This window comes from Triturus cristatus, chromosome 6, assembly GCF_964204655.1.
Source record: "Triturus cristatus chromosome 6, aTriCri1.1, whole genome shotgun sequence".
Lineage (NCBI taxonomy): Eukaryota > Metazoa > Chordata > Amphibia > Caudata > Salamandridae > Triturus > Triturus cristatus.
In genome coordinates, this window is record NC_140589.1 from 20600874 (window position 1) to 20613907 (window position 13034).

Sequence of the window (13034 nt, forward strand, 5' to 3'; positions counted from 1 at the left end):
TGCACAAGACAACGGTATAACCAACCATAGAAGTTCCTGATAACAATTTTGGTAACCATGAATAGGGTAAAGGGCCACCTTCCACAAACATCTATCTTTTGGATATGCATAGAGCCAGGGGATACCTACTCAGGAAATGAAGGAGCATCAGTGAGATTGAAAATGTCTTTTAGCATGGCTGTTAATACATTCCATGGTAACAGGTGCATTTTGATAAGTACTTGGCCCCGAGGACAGTTACGTGTTATCTCTACAACAAACAGGCTCTGGAACACTTTCGGAAGAAAAGGTATATATAAGGAATTGACATAGGTCAGAGTTTCCCAAACAGTAGGTCGTGAGCCGGTATTTGGTGGCCACTTCAAAAACAGAGTTCAAATGTCAGACTGTCTTCTGACAAATTGCTGCTTATTTTTCAACACAAGGATTGGTTTTTACAAGCTCCTTTCACTTTGCGGTTTGAGAAAGTAAAGTGATTTATGTGACAATCTTACTTGGGTACAAGGAGTGTGAAACGAAAGGCTGTAGGATTTCATTTTATGCAACAAACAACAAAATGTAATTACTTTTAAATGAGCTGTATACATTCAGCAGTTGAAAAGCAAAAACAAAGCACGTTTGTTTTTAATTCTGAAATGTGATGAAAACAAAGATTTTAATAGTATTTAAACAAATCAAGACACTTTACTTGGTGATGCACAAATGATAAATATTCGCTTAAACACGATTTCCACACATTATCAATTGTGTGCAATATAGTTTTATCAGTAAAAGTGTATGTCTGTGCAAATTGAGTGCCAATTTGTTTGGAAAACGTGCTGTCTGTAAATGACAGCGTGCTAGCACGTGATGGTTGATTTACATTAAAAATTGCCCGCCGGCCTCATGTCCATTAAAGCTAGGTATGTCACAAAATATTGTAATTCTGAAAGTTGGGTTGTGATTCTAAAGCAGTTTGGAAAGCTAATTAGGCTAATTCTCCATCAGTCCTGGGTCCAGGAGGACTTTTATGGACTACTTGATATTGAGTAGACAGGGCCAAGATCATAGGTATGTCCAGATAACTGTATTCGTGAGTCACAATATTTGCCTGAACATGAGAGACCAGATTTGCTTTTCACTGGACTTCTCTTCCTTTTTCTACTCTACTTCTCTTCCTTTTTCTCCTCTACTTCTCTTCCTTTTCCTTCTCTCATTCTCTCCTTTTCCATCTCTTATTAGCTTATCCTTCGTTCCTTTTTGGCTTTCCTTATCTTCTCTCCTCTCCTTCTACACTGTTCTCCTTTCCTTCTTGTCACTATGCCCTAAAATAGACTGCATCCCATAAAAACCTAAACTCCCCATATAACCTTAACCATAAAAAACTGTCCCAAAATGAATACAGTACTCATCCATGACCCTCTGTAACTTATCCCTAAAACCAGATCGCTGCACAAACCCTAAACATGAAACTGTATCACAAAGAAATTAAAAAAAACAAATTCTGAATCGCCAAATAACTGCAAAAGTGAATATACTACCCACCCATAACACTGTATACCCTGCAATCTATCCCTAAGAAATGAACCGTAGAATCCTAAAAATAAACTGTACCTAAAAATCACCTGAATCCCCAAAAAACCTGTCCGAAAATGAATAAACTCTCTACCCATAACTCTTTCATACCCTGCAACCTGTCCCTAAAAACTTTCCACTAAACCATAAAAATAGACCACAGCCCATAAAAAAAGAATTCCCCATACACCCGGAACCCCCAGACAACTGTCCCGAAATTAATGCACTATCCACCACTGAACTTGTATACCCTGCAACCCATACAAACTAAGCTGACAATCGTCTGAGACCTCTACAAGGTCTGCAAGAGAACTTTCGGGATTTGAGACATGAGGGAACCTCTTCAGTGTTTGCCCTGGACAGAGAAGAGCTTGACTGCCTTTTTATTGGCGAGTGGTTCGATCCTTTAGGGTAAAAGTGTTTAGGTCCTCGCTAAAGTGGCAAGTTTTAGATCTGTGACAGGATGCTATTCCCTAGCTGTAGTGTGTAGCTTGAGAAAACTTGTTTATAGGTTACTTCTTTCTTGATCTACAGTTTGACAGTTGCTTGACTTTGTGTGCCCCGGTGGCCTTCGGGGACGTCAAGTTTTTTCAACGAGACGGTGTTTATTGTTGTTTGTTACTTGCTTGTATGAAGCACACATGGTCTAGAAGAGAAAAAAGCCTATAGTTCAGTCCCGTCAGGATAATGTTGCGTTTCTTCAGGTTTTTGATGAGGTGGGTGACATTGTTAAGGACACTCTTCATTGGGGCAATGTGGTTATTGGGCAATTCCTGTGATTAGGGCTTTGCTCCCAGCCAGGTGGGACAGCTCCAAGACTTGGATAGTAGTTCTAAAGTCTCTATTGAGAAGGGAGTGGATGTTTCACAGGAATGAGAATTTTTGTTACAGGCAGTGCTCTGGGCACAGAAGAACCCAGGATCTTACAGTGCCCTACAACATGCAGGGCGCTGTTGGGTCCTGGTTTCTGTGGCGAGAGGCTCTACGCTGTTAGAGTTGGCTGATCGCAACTGGCAGATCACGAGAGGCAGTTGCACCCAGCGGATCACGAGAGGTGGTTGCACCCAGCGGATCACGAGAGGCGGTTGCACCCAGCGGTGGTGCAGAGTATCTTCCAACAATGAGGAGAACCCTGGCTAGGTCTGTTCACCTCCACCGAGAAGTTATATAATCATACAACTGTGCGATTTCATGCACTCATCCATCACAGTTTCAAGGCGTGTCGTTATTCCCGAGCTTCTCATTTATACAATGTTGAAATGTCTCCCAGGAAGATAAAGAAGAAGCGCTAACTGAATATTTCAAAGTGAGCTAGTAGGGTAATGAGAGAGTATAGCAGTGAGAGAACACATGCAAGGATGAACAATTTGTATATATTGAAAAATAATCCATACCTTCCCTCCTTCAGAGGGAACACTATCTTAACATCCTCCATCTGACACTTATTCAGAGCACCTGCCGGCAAATTGCACTCCTCTGCATGAAGGAAAACCAGCCCTTATCCTCTCCCAGACACTGTGGTAATGTTCTGCCCTTGTCTGCTTGTTAGGAAATACACCTAGTGTTGTTACGTGACACTCTCACTGCACCAGAAACTCCACTGACGCCTCAAACTATTAGATAACTCCTCCTTGGGTATGTGCATGTGGTCCCTCTTCCTCTGCAGGAGCAGCTCTGCCCGTGACAGATCAGCATTGTCTAAGCAGCTGTTATTGTCCCCTTTGTTTTTAATGACAACTGTGGGCACCAACAAGTTGTCCTTTTTCGTCTGCAGGTATTGTCAAGGTGCCACAGCAGGCCTTCAGGAGACCTCAGCACGTGGGCCACAGGCCGTAAAAAGAGAAGGTTACATCAAACCAGAAAGGGTCCCAGAATTGACAAACCCAGACAACCCAAGGCAACAACACGAGGGCAGGAGTTAGCTTCATGTAGAAGAAACAGAGCCCTGCCCATGCCTTGCAAGCCTCCCTTCTTATGTCTTCTTCTGCCAGATATCCATCTTAATTTCGGCCACTTCTCCAGTCTGTCACAGCACCACAGGTCTCATATGCTTGCACTGCACCCCGGGCCTCTGACTATTCCAAGACCACCAATCTGTCCCGCAACCAGGTTAGCTCAAGCAGGCCTCTGCTCTAACATGGCATACCGGAAGACCTGTACGCCTTTGGGGAGGAAGACTATCACAGTTCAATTGTGCCAAGCAGTCCTAATTCTCCACACTGTCTGGCCTAAAAGGCAGTTATCCCACTTTCCTTGCAGGGACGGAGGCTGTATAGTTGCATGTCGCCCTGAGGTCTGCTGAATAGAGTCCAGAACCAGAACCTTCCTGTAAGACCTTTGAGAGCACTGCTGTCTTGGCCCCTACCGCCTGTACCCCAGCTATGTGGGGTTTAAGGTGATCTTGTCAGCTTTAAAGAACGCTACAGCTGTCGTGTTGGAGGTGAGTTTGAGAGCTTATCCCTCCAGCTTCAAATTAGAGACCGAGTCCTGGATCTGATCTTGGTTGAAGCTTAATTCACTGAGGATGCATTTGGTCTTGATGAGGTTCAGTTTAATGTGGACTCTGGTTATCCTGGTCTTTTGTGGATTAGAGGGATCTGAAACTGGTTAGTGCTCTTTCCTAATGGGCATTGATAGATTTTGGTGATAATGGTATTATGATGGGTCGTCATTATGTGGTTGGCTAGGAAGACTACGACCGACTCCATGTAGAGGTTGAATACCACTGGACAGAGAAGGGACCTCTGTGATACTCCACCAATCAACCATATGTGGTACTTTTTCCTCAATGACGTCATCTCAGCTTGATCAAAATCATCAGAATCAGTGTAATAGAGGTTTTGAGTGGGGACGCGGTCAATGATGCCAGAGACTGCAGAAGAGCATTGTTTATATCCTGATGAGTTGCTTCCCCGGTGTTGCACCTTCCTTTGAAGTCTGATAGGTAAATGCCCTGCTCCACAGCTGCCCAGACTACTCAATGTCACTCCTTAAGGGCATCCTGATGGAACTCCACTGCTTCCCCTTGCCACCCGCCCATCTTCCAAGCAAGCTCCACTATCTACGAAGCCATCATGACCGGCACCCCTTCCTTTCTGGCTCACGAGCTCACCACCTCCAGTGGTTCACAGCACACATGCAGCTAGGACACCTTCAGACTGGAGACAAGTGCAAAAAAGAAAAGAAAATGGCAAGAAGCCTTCTTATGCACCCCGGGTCTGAAATGAAATACTCCTGTCCATCAGCCTAACTCTGCTCCAATGTTGAAAGGAGCAGTAAAGACCTTTTCAACTGCATGTCATGGCACAGTAATAGTTAACTTCCGCTTTCACAAGCCACCAACACCAAGTAATAGTTAACTTCCGCTCTCACAAGCCAGCAACACCTACACCTCAGTGACTGTATCTTTACCTTTGACCTTTTACAGTGCCCTGGTGAATGTCATATAATTTTACACTATCAAAATAGCACATACATACCTATGTTTAATACAGGAGAGAGGAGTTGTTGAAACCATTTAGCACTTGGATGGTGAGTGTTTTCTTTCCAAGAAGAGGAAGATGTGCAGTTGGCCAGTAGTTGGTGAAACTACCCAAGTCATGGTTACCTTTTTCTTCTAACGGCATCAGGATATGATCGATTTGGAGCGCACCAAGGAAGTTGCCCAGTGTGAGGGTAGGTCTTTAGCAGTGTTATTAGCCTCTTATTCATCAAGACTTTGATGGTGGATGGTAGGAAATGGTTATTCTTCATATGTGGTGGCAAAAGCGAAGCAGGAGTGTCAGAAGTCTGACGTTAGTTTCTTTCAGCGCCTTCGAATGCTGAGCCGAAGCTCCACTCCCTCCTATTTCCTCTTTAGGTTGATGAGAATTTTCCTTCCAAACTTTTAATCAGTGTGTGAGGGAACTCTGTGCCCTCCAAAAACTACAGGATTTAAACCATGCTTGGACTGTTGCAAACCAATGTCTGTGAAAGACCCGCACAAGGTATGCCTTTGGTGTTTAGGCGTTCAACTTGACTCCAAGTCCTGTGAGGAATGTGCCTCATGAATCCCAAGCGATCTTGTAGCAGAAAGCAAAGCTGCACGTTGCCATTCAGCGAAAGAAACTGTGCTAGTTCTGCCCCCATTCGAAGTTGAGAGTGCACATTCGTTCCTGCGGCAGGTTCTCCTATCAGTCAAAATCTTTGGGTAATTTCAAATTGATGTTGCAGAGAAAATACAAGACAGTCAAGCAGGACCTGTTCCCATCACGTTACTCTCTATCTCCAGAGAGAGAGCATCTGTGTGCACTATGTCTCGCTGTTGATCCATCGGGGGCCAGTCCCACAATGTGCCCCTATGCACCTCAAGTTCCACAGTTGGCTCAACAAATCGAGGCCTTCGGGGAGGATATATCTAGCATTTTGGCACTCTCTGGTACCCAAGGATCTGCAGGGGGCCCAGTCAGGTTACCGCAGGCTAATCCTTCTTTGGCACTATCTGTTCATTCAAACCCACTTCGGGACATCTACTCTGATAGCAAAACCTGCGAAAAGAGCGATCTTCCCAGTCCCCCAACCTTGCGAGGTACACCTCCAAGCCCCATTAGCTGCTCCTTAGTGGCTTTACATTCACCTTGTCAGAGTACAAAGCCAACACTTTCCCCAAGCGCGGCAAAGGATCACGCCCAACAGATCAGCCCTCGAAGTCCTTCAATAGGACTATGACCTTCCATTCCTTCCGACTTGCTGCATCTTCCACCTACATCAGTGCGGCTTCCAGAGGAGTACCTGTAATTTTGTTGCCGGGGGTGCAGACTTTCTTGACCATAGGGGCCATAAAGAGAGAACCGACCCTGGAAATAGGAACTGGTAGTTACTCCTGCTCTTTCCTTTTGCCGGAGAATGACAGAGACCTTCATCCTGCTGAAGGACAGATTCCAAATTCTCACACTTGCACAGGTTCTGTCTGCCTTGGATCCATGCTACTGGGTGGTAGCCCTGGACCTGCAGGATGCCTATTTTCATATACCCATCCTGCAGTCCCACAGACATTACCTGCAGTTCAAGGTAGGCCGCAAGCATTTTATTTTAGTTTGCTTGCTCCCTTTGACCTCACCAGACATCCATCGGGTGTTCATGAAAGTGATGGTGATGGTCATGGCACTCCTTGGAGGTTGGGGTATCAGTTTTCCCCTACGTTGACAACTGACTGTTGAAAGTGGGCTTCTCAGAGTCAGTTGTAGACCACCTCCAGATGATGCCAACGTCCTGACATCATTGGGTTCACAGTCATCGCACCTGACTCCTTTCATTGGAGCCCCCTTGGATATGGTGCTGTTCAGGGCCTTCCATTTGTCTCAGCGAGTCCTGGACATTCGAGCTATGAAGCAGATGTTTCAGCCTCTGTCCTGAGTCTCGATGAGCATGGCTATGAGGCTTTTTTGCCTCTTGCACCCTGCTTGTCAACCACGCCAGGTGGCATATGCGAAACATGCAGTGGATCCTGAAGGCTCAGTGGGCCCAGCACCAAAGGATGCCTTTGGATGCCATCTAGGTTTGGGAGGAGACTTCAAACGTTATGCAATTGTGGCTTACCGACTGCAATTGAACCTCCAGCAGACCCCTCTCCCCTTGTCACACAGAGCTGACAGTAGTGATGGATTAGTCTCTGCTGGTTTGGGAAGGTCATCTGGGAGATGTGGAGATCAGAGGAGGGAGAAACCGGACTCCAAATTAACCTGGCGCTGAAGGTTTTCCTGCCATCCAGCAACGTGTGACTGGTACATTTCCTCCTGGACAATACCACCGCCATGTGGGACTTCAACAAGCAGGGCGCTCTGGGGTACTGTAAAGTGAGGTTCTTAGCCTCTGTAGTTGGCTCGGACATCCGGGTACTTCCCTCGTCTTTGAATGTCAGGTTTGACAAGCTCAGCTGACAGCACCTGGCGGATCACGAATGGCAGTTGCACCCAGAGGAGGCACAGGGCATCTTCCAACCATGGAGAGAAACCTTGCTGAATCTAATCACCGCCTCCAAGAACATGCAGTGTCCATGCTTTTGCGTAATGGAGATTCCAAGAAGGCTTTCTCTGCGAGATGCATTCTGGAAAGGGTGGAGCACGGGATTTTTATACACCGTTCCACACATACCTCTCCTGCCCTGAGTTCTTGACAAAGATCAGGAACGACCAGGCCCAGTTAATACTAGTGGCTCAAGATTTGGCTAGGAGAGTGTGGTACCCAGAACTTCTGAGCTTGAGCATCTGTCCCCTGATCAGGTTTTCCCTTAGGGAGGATGTTCTGTCGCAACAGCAGGGCAGGATTCGGCACACGGGTCTGCACAATCTACTCCTCCATGCATAGAGACTGATCGGCAGGAGTTGCCCGCTTTGATCTCCCTCTTGAAGTGATAGATGTTATTATTGCTGCAGTGCACCCCATGGCACACCTCTATTAAGTCCATATACACCTGGTGCTCGGACAGTTTTGCTGCCCGCTGCACAGACCAGTTACAAGCTAAAAAGTCAGATATCTTATTTTTTCTTTAACCTTTGGGTCAGCAAGGACTGGCATGGGACACCATTAAAGGTTATTTGTCCACCCCTTTGGCCTTCTTGCATTTACTGGACCAGCCGTCCTTGATTAAATCACCTGTTGTGATGAGGTTTTTAAATGGTTTAATGCACATTTTCCCCTAAACTCTTTGTGTTTCGACAGTGGGATCTCAGTTTGCTTCTGACTTTCCTTATGTGCTCTGTCTTCAAGCTGATGCACAGTGAATTTTTGAGTCTTCTGACTCTGAAGATTGGGTTTCTTGCTTGTTGCGATTACTTCAGCTCATCGCATAAGTGAGAGTCGGGTTTTCTATGTGCTGCCACCCTACACCACCTTTTCCTAGACAAACTGGTGTTTAGGAGCAAGACAAACTTTTTGCCAAAAGTTGACTCCTTTTCACATTGGGCGACTCATCTCCCTCCCTGCGTTCTTACTCCGCCTCACCCCTCCAAAGAGGAGAGGCTCAATTGACTGGACCCCAAAAGAGTCTTGAACTTTTTCATCAATTGCACCAAAGAGCATCAGGTGGATGATCAGCTTTTTGAGGGGTTTCATCGGCAAAGAAAGGCAACGTGGTCCACTGCATCAAGGTCCACCAGGAAGCAGCTTCCAAAAGGGCTGAGGACTCATTCCACCAGAACCATGTTTGATATCACTGCATTGGCTTGCGGAAGACTTATTCTCAACATTCATCAGGGCGCAACGATGATGTATATTCACAAAACATTGGTGCTTGGACAGCCAGGTCTGATGGGAAGGGCATTTCACCCTTTCAGTGCTGCAGGACTTTTTGTTCTAAGGCATCCACTGACCCTCTACCTTGGGAGGTGCTGGTTTGAAAGGTATTCTAAAGCTGATGAATCTGCGGTTGGAAGTATCCATCAAAAGTACAAGTTGCTTATTATTAGTACTACCATTTCTGGTGGATACTCTTATCTAACTGCAGATTCCTCATTGCCTTATGCCCCTCTCCCCTTCACCCTGTTCTGTGGCATGGTCTCTTTTCCATCTAAAAAGATCCCAAGCTAGAGATCTGCATGGTGGTACTCGGATTGGTTTTTGAGCTAGCCGTTTGAGGGCGCAGACAAGTCAAAAAGGACCTGATGTCAGCGTGCACTGGTTGTGCTGTATGCAGCTTAGTTCTACACTGCAGGATGGAAAAAAGTCAGCAGGGATCTGCATGGCTGTAAATCTTTCCATATCCAGTCTGGCTTTTGGGGAGATTCCAAAAGTGACAAATCTGTGGTTAGAGTGTCCACCAGAAAGACCATTACCTAAGGTAAGTAACTTGTTCTTCTAATCCAACATTCATGATGGTTTAAGTCTTGGTGTTATTAATGAAGCAGGTACTTATTATGTTATGATCTTACTTTCTGTGACTTCATCACTTCATAGTAGTCTGTATTGTCATTTATAAATCTTAAGAGCGCAAAAGGTTGTATAATGTGGGCTCATTCAACATGCTCTCTTGTGCTCACCGCTGAAATTCCTCTAAACTTCAGCTACGTAAGCGATGATTGGAGAAAATAGGTAGCTTAGATGTTCCCCAAGAAAATGTCCTAAAGAGCAGCATTTGCGGTTAAGTTGCACATCATCACTTAATGTGCTCTTGAGAACTGTTGTACTGTCTAAGAACAACCACAAGAACATAAAAAATGGCAAATGAATCACCCTGTATCCGAATAGTGAGAGTCAAAGCTTTATGTCCACAGCTGGCTCTGTGTAGTGAAATAGTATGGCAGAGGCCATCTTGGATGCACCACTTTTCATTCTCTCCTCAAAGAGGCTGTCGGCAGCTGCTTACATTGGATACTGTCTGCTCAAAATAAGGTGATAGCAAAGTATTGTTAAAATCATTAATCCAAAGCCTAAACTGTGATATATGGTGCTGGGTGGCGTGATCACCATAGTGGTTTGAGAGCATCTGTGTCTTTCTAAACATGAATGAATTCTACTCACAAAGCACCAGCGGTGACCAACAAGAGGTATTCCCTTGCTTCAGAGAACATGGATGGGCCAGTCCTCAGTTCTCGAAGATGTATTCCCTTGCTGAGGAAAACGTGGATGGGCCAGGTCCGAGTACACAAAGAGGTGTCCTCTTAATTCAGAGAACGTGGAAGAGTTAGGTCTGAGTAATTGAAGAGGTATCCTCTTGTTGAGGAGAACGTGGAAGAGTTATGTCTGAGTATGCGGAGAGGTATTCTCTTGCTGAGGAGAACGTGGAAGGGCCAGTCCCGAGTCTGCGAAGAGGTATTTTATTGCGGAGGAGAACATGGCAGTCTTAATATGCAAAGAGGTACTCTCTTGCTGAGGAGAACATGGAAGAGTTGGGCCCGAGTATGCGAGGAGGTATTCTCTTGCTGAGGAGAACGTGGAAGAGTTATGTCTGAGTATGCAGAGAGGTATTCTCTTGCTGAGGAGAAAGTGGAAGAGTTAGGCCCGAGTTTGTGAAGAGGTTTTCTCTAGCTAAAGAGAAGGTGGAAGAGTTTTAGGTCTGAGTATGTGAAGAGGTACTCTCTTGCTGAGGAGAACGTGGAAGAGTTGGGTCTGAGTATTTGAAGAGGTACTCTTTTGTTGAGGTGAACGTGGAAGGGGCTTAGGCCAGAATACGCGGAGAGGTATTCTCATGTGGAGGAGAATGCAGAAGGGCCAGACCCGAATATGTGAAGGGGTATTCTCTTGCTAAGGAGAACGTGGAAGAGTTAAGTCCGAGTGTGTGAAGAGGTATCCTCATGTGGAGGAGAACGTGGAAGAGTTAAGTCCAAGTGTGTGAAGAGGTATTCTCTTGCTGAGGTACGTGGAAGGGCCAGGTCCGCAAAGAGGTGTCCTCTTGATTCAGAGAACATGAAAGAGTTAGGTCTGAGTGTGTGAAGAGGTATCCTCTTGCTGAGGTACGTGGAAGGGCCAGGTCCGCAAAGAGGTGTCCTCTTGATTCAGAGAACATGGAAGAGTTAGGTCTGAGTGTGTGAAGAGGTATCCTCTTGCTGAGGAGAATGTGGAAAAGTTAGGTCTGAGTATGCAAAGAGGTATTGTCTTGCTAAGGAGAATGCGGAAGGGCTTGTCCCGAGTCTGTGAAGAAGTAGTCTCTTGCTCAGGAGAACGTGGAAGAGGGTTAGGCCCAAGTATGGGAAGAGAGATTCTCTTGCTGAGGAGAACGTAGAAGGGGTTAGGTCCGAGTATGCGAGGAGGTATTCTCTTGCTGATAAGAATGCGGAAGGGCCAGTCACGAGTACGTGAAGAGGTATTTTCTTGCTGAGGAGAAAGTGGAAGAGTTGGGTCCGAGTATGTGAAGAGGTACTCTTGCTGAGGAGAACATGGAAGGGGTTAGGCCAGAGTATGAGAAGAGGTATTGTATTGCTCAGGAGAAGGTGACGGGGCCAGGCCCAAATATGTGAAGAAATATTCTCTTGCTAAGGAGAACGTGGAAGAGTTAGTTCCGAGTATGTGAAGAGGTATTCTTTTGCTGAGGAGAACGTGGAAGAGTTGGGTCTGAGTATGTGAAGAGGTATTCTCTTGCTGAGGAGAATGTGGAAGGGCCAGTCACGAGTACGCGAAGAGGTATTCTTTTGCTGAGGAGAACGTGGATGAGTTAGGTCTGAGTATGTGAAGAGGTACTCTTTGCTGAGGAGAACATGGAAGGGGGTTCGGCCCGAGTATGCGAAGAGGTATTGTCTTGCTCAGGAGAACATGGAAGGGGGTTAGGCCCAAGTATGGGAAGAGATATTCTCTTGCTGAGGAGAACGTAGAAGGTGTTAGGCCCGAGTATGCGAGGAGGTAATCTCTTGCTGATAAGAATGCGGAAGGGCCAGTCACGAGTACACAAGGAGGTATTTTCTTGCAGCAGGGAAAGTGGAAGACTTGGGTCCGTGTATGTGAAGAGGTACTCTCTTGCTGAGGAGACCGTGGAAGGGGGTTAGGCCAGACTACGCAAAGAGGTATCCTCTTGGTTCAGAGAAGGTGGAAGGGCCAGGCCAGAGTACGCGAAGAGGTACTCTCCTGCTGAGGGGAACGTGAAAGAGTTAGGTCAGAGTATGTGAAGAGGTATTCTCTTGCTTCGGAGAATGTGGAAGGGCCAGGCCAGAGTACGCAAAGAAGTGTCCTCTTGCTTCGGCGAACGTGGAAGGTCCAGGCCAGGACACAGATTTGTAGTTTAAGGTCTCTACAAAAAAGCAGGATGGTCTGAGATGGATCCGATTACAGGAGAGTTTTTGTATGCTTTTGCTGCCAAGAAGAAAGATTTTCCACCGAGTGTAGTGTCAGAGAGGTTGCAAAGCATAGACATCATAGTGGAACATCCCTAACAAATGGTGTTCTGTTAAGAGCAGAACCATCATTGGCCACAGTCTTGTTACCTATACACAGGGTTTTAAAAAGAACACGTTCTGGAATTGGGAAGTAGGTGATAGGAAATGGGAACGTGCCAAGGGAGACCAGAGATTGGCGCAATACCACATATTATGAAGGGCTTGCCCTTCTATATCTGCACTCTTCCTTGGGTTGTTGGCCCTTTGCCTCCTTTTAATTGCCCTGATACGTTCCCTAGAGGTCTTTCCCTACAGTTATGCCCTGAGGGCTGAAGATCCATTGCTGGAGTTGGGCACTAATTAGGTGTTCAAACTTGAGTCTTAAAAAACTTGGAGAATGTCTAATTTTCCCCAAATAGGCTGGAAGACTAATTTACTATTGTAACTCTAGAATATTCTGTGGAAGGTATTTATGAATCATGGAGTCTAACGCCTCTACATGGAGCTCTCAGTCTGGATAGACTAGCACCTTATCTTGCTCTGTGTCACACATGTTCTGGGAAGTCAAAATCGCTGTGCCCCCAGCGGCATACTGGGTGCCACGTGACTGTGGGTGGTGTTGGACAGTGTTGATGGGCCTTCTCTCACTCATGTTCTACGATGCATCAAGAAGGAAGCTCTCTGGTCATGGTTGAATTC

General features: G+C 46.0%; 1 protein-coding gene across 5 annotated transcripts in view; it reads left to right on the forward strand.

Annotated features, from left to right (window-relative positions):
* The window catches only part of KLC4 (kinesin light chain 4), a 595564-nt gene that overhangs the window by 556322 nt on the left and 26208 nt on the right, over positions 1-13034 (forward strand). The window lies entirely within an intron of this gene.